Raw genomic sequence first — 7500 nt, forward strand, 5'->3', positions numbered from 1 at the left:
TTTCCATCCCGTGTTATGCAATGTCCAAGTGATAAGGTATATATAGACCCTTTATAGATCCATTACAGTCCGAAATTGAAATGTCAATCCAGGGATACTCGCCCGTGCCAAAGGCAAAGACGCCACGTTATTAGTTGCTTCTACATATCATTGTGTTATTGTAGAAGGAGTAGCCTTGAAGAGGATACCAAAAAAGTAATGAGGATGAATCACGCCAGTTGACAGATAGATTCCCGAAACCTGATCAGTATATATATTATTGAATAGGATTTCAAAGTATGACCTTGCCTATCAAAAGACTAGAAGAATGTATATGTTTAACATGTGTTTCATGGTTCGTTTCTTTTTTTCTCTTTTTTTTTTTTGGGGGGGGGGGGGATTTTTTCATATTTGCATCACATTTTTGGGATTAATCGGACATTAGCGATATATTCCGGTTTGTGGTCCAAAAGAATTTGACGGCGAACATGACTAGGTTCTCTTTCCTGCATTTAATGACAATCTCAAGAGATTGTCATTAAATGCAGGAAAGAGAACTTGCGCCGTTTTGTGAGCTCAACATTTTCTTACTTTATGACTTTATAAAATAGATGTCACTGTCCCATTCGTTTAAAATATCGTTATTATGAATATAATAATTTTGTTACGATTATACCTAGTAATCGTAAAATATTTGAATTTACTAAATTGATTTTTCAAAGTGCCTTCTTCATATCAATAACCTGCTAAATAGTTTCAGTGCGTTAAATCCAACTATACTCTGAAAAACATGTTTTAAAACATTTTGCTAGAAAGATTGTCCTTTATATATCTATCGATTTAAATTGAAGAAGGACTTCTCTGACCAAAATCTTTAAAATAAAGCCCCAGTTATGAGAGTTTTTGACAAGGTGAGAGGGTCATTTTAATACTCGATAATTGAGGGACGATTTTCTGGACAGAATGTTTAAAGACTTGTTGTATTTCTCCGAGTACCGCAGTATCAGAAGCACTTGTAGTACTCACTTCAAACCCCATCTGCCAATTACCAAGAACAAAGAAATTCATTTTAAAACTCATTTCAACTGCTGACTCCCTACAATCGTAGCTATCAGGAAAACCAAGAGGAAGGATGCGAGATAAAAGTGACGTGTACTTGAAGCGTTTCTCCAAATCACAGAATAATTGCTCACCCACTTGTTACTGGCATGCGTTGTGGAAACCCGTCTAATGGCATGTCCATCTACAAAGCCTGAAATTACTTACACCGGGTGCTCAACAATTTACATCTTGGTTGAATGGGTGGTTTACATGTGGTGTTTTAAGTAGTAGTTCCCATAGAATTGTAGCTGTGAGATAGGGATCGGAGGGAACTGTCAAATTATATGGAAAAATAGAGAATGATGGTGCTTAACATAATTGTACCTGCTCTTCCTTTATTGCTATTGTTACTTGGTTTCTTTTTGTTATTGTTGTTGTTGTTGTTATTGCTGGAGATGTTGTTGTAGAATTTGTTGTTGTTGAGATGATGATGATGATGATGATGATGATGATGATGATGCTGATGATGATAATGATGATGATGATGATGATGCGGAGGAGGGGGAGGAGGAGGAGGAGGAGGATGACAATAACTATGATTAAGGTAATGATGATGATGGTAATCATTATTACTATGCTGCTTCTGCTGCTGCTGCTGCTGCTGCTGCTGATGATGATGATGATGATGATGATGATGATGATGATGATGATGATGATGATGATGACGACGATGATGATGATGATATTTTAAAACCGAAGAGTAAGTCCTTTCCTATACTATAAAAAACGGTTAGAAAACTTGAGAACACCTTACTTATTTTGTCTACGCTTAGAGATGATGAATATATGTTGAGCTCTCTTGAGAAAATGGCTCCACCGAGAGAACAGTAAAGAGGTGCAACTGCCTTTCTTGTACTTATTGTGCGATTGAGGCTCTGTCGTCTAGTGATAGGACTCGCAATTTGCGACCAGGACGTCGAAGGTTCGAATCGTGCGATGGGGTGGCGCAAGACTCCATGGAGGGACTCTATGTAATGCGCTTTGATCTCAATTAGTAGATATAAAGTTATTAAGTCTGTTAAGATCTGGTATTCGTTTTACACATAAATATGCTGAGAATATGTGAATGAAGAGCCTTTTTAAAGGACTCTACTCATCGCTACCAATGGTGGGATTTGAAAGTCGCTAGTCAAGTGTCATTCCACGAAACCTATTGGTTTTCAGCCGCACCGCATCACACCAGATAGCGTCCCTGCAAGAAGATAAGGCACAATTTATTGATTTCTCGACACCGTTTTCCGAATGTCAAACAAGTCCATGGTTCTCATTTGCAGCTCCATCATCAACAAGCAGTGGTTGGAGCCCATGTCAAGCTTGTGGTAGAAATGAACTAAACGCATAAAAACATCCGTATCGTCACTAACCACCTTAACAACATTGGTGAGTGAAGCAGCATGCTCGTTGTATACTAATGACATCCGCTTCCTCTTGTTTCGCCTCCGAGTCTGTTCTTGTGTTGACTTTTCCATTTTTTATTTGGAGAGAAATATTTTCGTGTCCTGTCATAAACAGATGCTTTTCACGTGGTAGGGCTACACCACTGGACATTAGTCTCGCACAGTGTATGCTGATCAACTGCTTTTTGTTCTCAGAGCAAGCAAGAATTGAGGCTTGAGTAGGCAAAGGAGTGGGTAATGTAAGTTGGTGTGCCGTTTGAACTTGTACACTGCGTAATTGCCGAGTAGCACTTTTGATGCTGAAATCATGTTATATGCCAAAGAACAAAGCGAACGTCACTTCTGTCCTTTTTCGGAAATAAGAATGTCCAAAAACTATTGACATAGTCCTGGATGGTTCTTTCGGATGGCCAGTTTACACAATAAAGAAGTGCACATCGATCCAAGATCACAATCACGCGGGTAGAGCCAAAATCTTGCAGATTTCTCTTCAGAACGGCTTTTGTAGTAGCGGTACGTATGTCTTCATTGTCACTGAATAAAGATGTCGGCAATGGCGCCAGTTCAGATTTGAAGAGAGACTCCTTGTCAAAATCTCAACAAGCCATTAATCCCATAGCGCAATAATAGATCAAACTTGTGTCGCAGCATAAAAGTTTGAACGGCACACCAACTTACATTCCACACTCCTTTGCTTGCTCAAGCTTCCCCCAGATTTACGACCAAGGGATTTCGGATTTATAAAGTTACCAGCAAACAAGCCACTTGCTCCAATCACAGTGCCAAGCAACACATAAAGTGTACCACCCAAGTTAATAGAGACTATTCAATGCGAATTTTATTTTTCCTGGAAAACCTTGTTGATCATCACAACATGGCTGTGTTGCCGCGTAGCTTCCAAGCACAATAGCTTGTAAATGACATGATCATCAAGCTGTTTCCGTGTCAAACGATGAGTCAAACGACGAAGGCATCGATGACGAGTGAATTCATTTTCCAGAGATACATGTCAGATATATGCCGAAAATTGTCACTCCATTTTTTGTCCTTCAGTAATAAGCTTCAACAGTCGTAAAGTCACTTGACTTTTACACATTCTGATCACAAGACATATGAAAAGTTCTAGCCAGCATGAAGAATACAAAGTACCTATTTTCTTTGTTTAGAACCACGATGGCCGGCGTTGCTGGGCGACGTGACATCAGACTATTGAATCCAATTAGCAATGCAAAAAAGCAAAGGTGAAGACAACTTAAATAAAGACTCAAATCACGGCACGGTCTCTCATTGTGGATACACTCTGTGTTATTGTGTTTGATCTGACACCTTACCAACAAAATTAGTAATTTTTATTATTCCAATTATACTTTTACCGCAGTAGATAATTTAAATATCAACAAATAGCATAAATATCCAAACTTCTGTATTGGTCTTGTCAAGACTTTTATTTGATACCAAACACGGCAACATTTGGGTCATTTTACAAGACGACCTTGGCAGTAACCTTAACCTTTTGGATATTTAAAATGCTAATAATTTGTGAATTATTCGGTCAATTTTAAAATAGAAGTATTTTTGAATTTAATTTGACTAAATCGTCCATTCTGTATACTATAGAATGATTTCTGAGGATTTTTAAAAAATGAAGTTTGTGACGTAATTTCTCAAAATGCTCAATATGCTCAAGGCAGCACTATTCGGGTATTTAATCTAGATTTGTACAACTTTGATAAAATGCATACAAAAAAATTGGCGGACGTTTTTTTGGTTCTTGGTTTGGCAACCAGACTAATCTAATCAAATTCATTTATAATAACTAACATCTTGATTAGGCCGATTTATCATGTCTACTGTAGTGTTTTGTTGTAGAGAAAGAAAAATGAAAAAAGAGACAGAATCTCAAAGCAGTACCATTTTGGGCAAAATGCCAATCAAGATGTTGATTTAATTTCTTGTCGGACCGCTGCATTCAGACTAAATAAACAATGCTTGTTTCTATAGACATTCATTTTGAAGTATGATCCAAAATCACGTCGGTTTGTCAGAAATCCACTCGCTTCGGTGCTTTGCTATAATTTGTTTAGTTTTTATCTCATAGTAATGTAAACAAACGTTTGATTCAGCAGACTGGTCGTAAAACATAAATAAGTTATCTTTCCTTCAATATGTCGACCATGATACATCCACATCTCATGCAGTTACCAGTTTTTATCTCGTAGTAATGTTAAAACACATTTGATTCACCAGACAGGTCGTAAAACATGAGACGAATACTTTAACTATCTCTCCTCCAATATGTCGACCGTGATACATCTACATCTCATGCAGTTACCAGTGGAGATTCTACCAAATACAAAGCATGATATTTAGACTGTCGACAACTCTACTCAGGGAAAAAATATTTTGATACTATATATAATATTGTTCAATCAACATCTCTGACTTGCAAAACATAAAATAAACGGTTGTATTCATCGCAAAAACGCCACGGCTCCCACGATTAAAGATTAAGGAAAAACTGATTCGCTTCGTGATTGACGTATAAAAAATAAAAACCTAAATTTCAGCTAATAACTCTGGTGTTTATCAATCAATTTGTAACAAATCTGGATTGAAGTTGTCTGACATATTTGGAGTAATTTGTGTATTTATAAGAATGTGACTCCATTTGGTCCCCTGGCTGAATGAATAAAAAAATGTTAAAGGTTGTGAGCGCTGTGAGATAATCCGTGGTGATTCACTATATTAATGTCATATTTATTTATATATTTTTGTGCGAACCATACTTTGCGATTGATCACCGTCCGACCCAAAGTTTGTCCAAGCATCTCTTACAGTAAATTTTATACAGCGACAACCAGTATCAACCTAGCTTTCATGGGACTTGTGGCTCTGTGAATCGATTTTGTTGAAATATTAGTTTGCTCACTCATAAGTTACTGGTCAGACCGAAATTAATCAACGGGTCTGCAATCGTTTCAATAGTAAACAATCAAAAACGTATATTTTAACTGGGGGGGGGGGGGGGGGGTGGAGGAGGAAGAAGGGTCTACCAAATGCAAGTGAGTGGCACAATTATAGAGCAGCATGAGTAGATATGAAAATTTATGCGGGGTCGGCAGCCAGTGACCAGATTCCATTGGCCCAGGAAACCTTATATCGATTAAACCTTATATCCAGCACGATAATATTGTATTGTCACTCTGGGACACTAACTGGGTTATAAAACATCTCGCCCTGCTCGAGTAAGAAATGAATTAATAAATATCATCCCTCTATATAATTTTCTCTCTTTTTTTTCGATGTTTTTGATTAGTGTTTAATACATTTCGAACTGTTTCTTACATTTTATCATAATATTAAATATTAAAAGTGTATTTACTTGATATATATAAATGTATAGTAACAATATTATCATAAGCTCGTCAGGCACAAAGACCATTGTCTTCCCCAGATTATGTTGCGTAAAATTTGATTCCTTATAACTTGCCAATGCTTTCCGACAGATTGAGCTTTTGACTCCGGTACTCAATCAGTGCTGGATGGATCTCACAGCTGGGAGATTTTTGACTATTCTATGAAACTAAATTATTACATTTTCGTGTGAGTGAGGTGTGCGTGCAATGGAACTAATAAGCTCTCCCCAAATTCCGTAAGATTCTAAACGCGGAGAGGACAGTTGTACACATTTTAACCCATAACAGGCAGGAAATCCAGAGTCCCTGAAATCTGAGTCGCGTCGATGCTACTGAAACAGGAGGACATGCCATCTTACACTCAAATCGACTTCTGCGTCTAAAAGCTTAAGTTGTAAAAGTAAAATAAATCACTTATAAATTAAATCATGAAAATAAACTGAACTTTTACGTGTGTTGTATACTTTATTCGCGGTGTTTCTTTTTTACGAAACTCGCCGAAACCCAACAAAGTTATGGAAAGTAGGCAGCTGTGGGGAGTGAACCTGGGACTCAGAGAAGTGTACACCAGTCGGGAGTGAACCTGCGACTATGGGTTTCGGCAGGTTTCGTAAAAAAGAAATTACGTTTTTAAAAAGAGGATAAATGTTTAAATGTTTGAATGCATAGTTACCAATTACCATCTGCCATCAAATAGCAACTTTAGATGCTCGTCAATTAATCATAATTAAAACAGCAAATGGAACATTATATTAAAGACTAAATAAGTTATCAAGTAGGTTACAGATTTCTCCCCCCCCCCCCCTTATTTTTCAACGAGTCTTATAGAACAAAAATATAAACTTAGAATAAGTCTTATCGAGAATTGAATACTTCATTAAACTGACGAAAACTAAAATTTCACATACCTGGTTATTAAAAAAAATCCCAACTTTTCGTCATATTATGGGTTATTATTTTTAATTTAAAAATAAATTCCTTTTATCCCCAAGGGAAATTGTGTCTTGGGGTCCATTCCAAGAGAAGACTGGAATAACCCAGGTGTCGGCCGCAGTGCATCGCCGCAAAGTGAGCTAGGGAGCGGTAACTTGCTCAAGGCCACATAACGAGGCGGGTAGTCGAAGCTACCCCAACATAATACCGTTTTGAGACAATACATGAAATGCAAGTGTCTCTGGCTCAACTGAAAGAGACGTTATATCAGCTCAACATCTTAATCTTTGTTTTTGTTATATTATTAATTTTTCTGTTTCTTGTGTTTTCTTTGTCTTCTACGAGTATATTGGACGTTGCTTAAATCTTATTTGTTTGCTGGAGGGGGGGGGGGGGGGGGGGAGAGAGAGAAAAAGAAATTACTCCAAGCGGTTATAATGAAACGTAGTTTTGTTATTCTTAATAACACTATAAAAACAAAATTAATCCGGTATACGATGTAGAGTTCTGTCTGGCGCGTGGGGGTTTGACGTCGGCCCCGCTATCTTCTTAGCAGTCATTTGATATCTTACCAGGATCAAAGTCAACGTCAGTCTATTCAGAGCTGTCTATAAGGAAAATAACTTATTCCATAGATCTAAGACTTGTTTAAGAATGACTTGTGTTAATACGAG

This window comes from Berghia stephanieae, chromosome 2, assembly GCF_034508935.2.
Source record: "Berghia stephanieae isolate SIO BIC M18660-M18661 chromosome 2, UCSD_Bste_1.3, whole genome shotgun sequence".
NCBI lineage: Eukaryota > Metazoa > Mollusca > Gastropoda > Nudibranchia > Aeolidiidae > Berghia > Berghia stephanieae.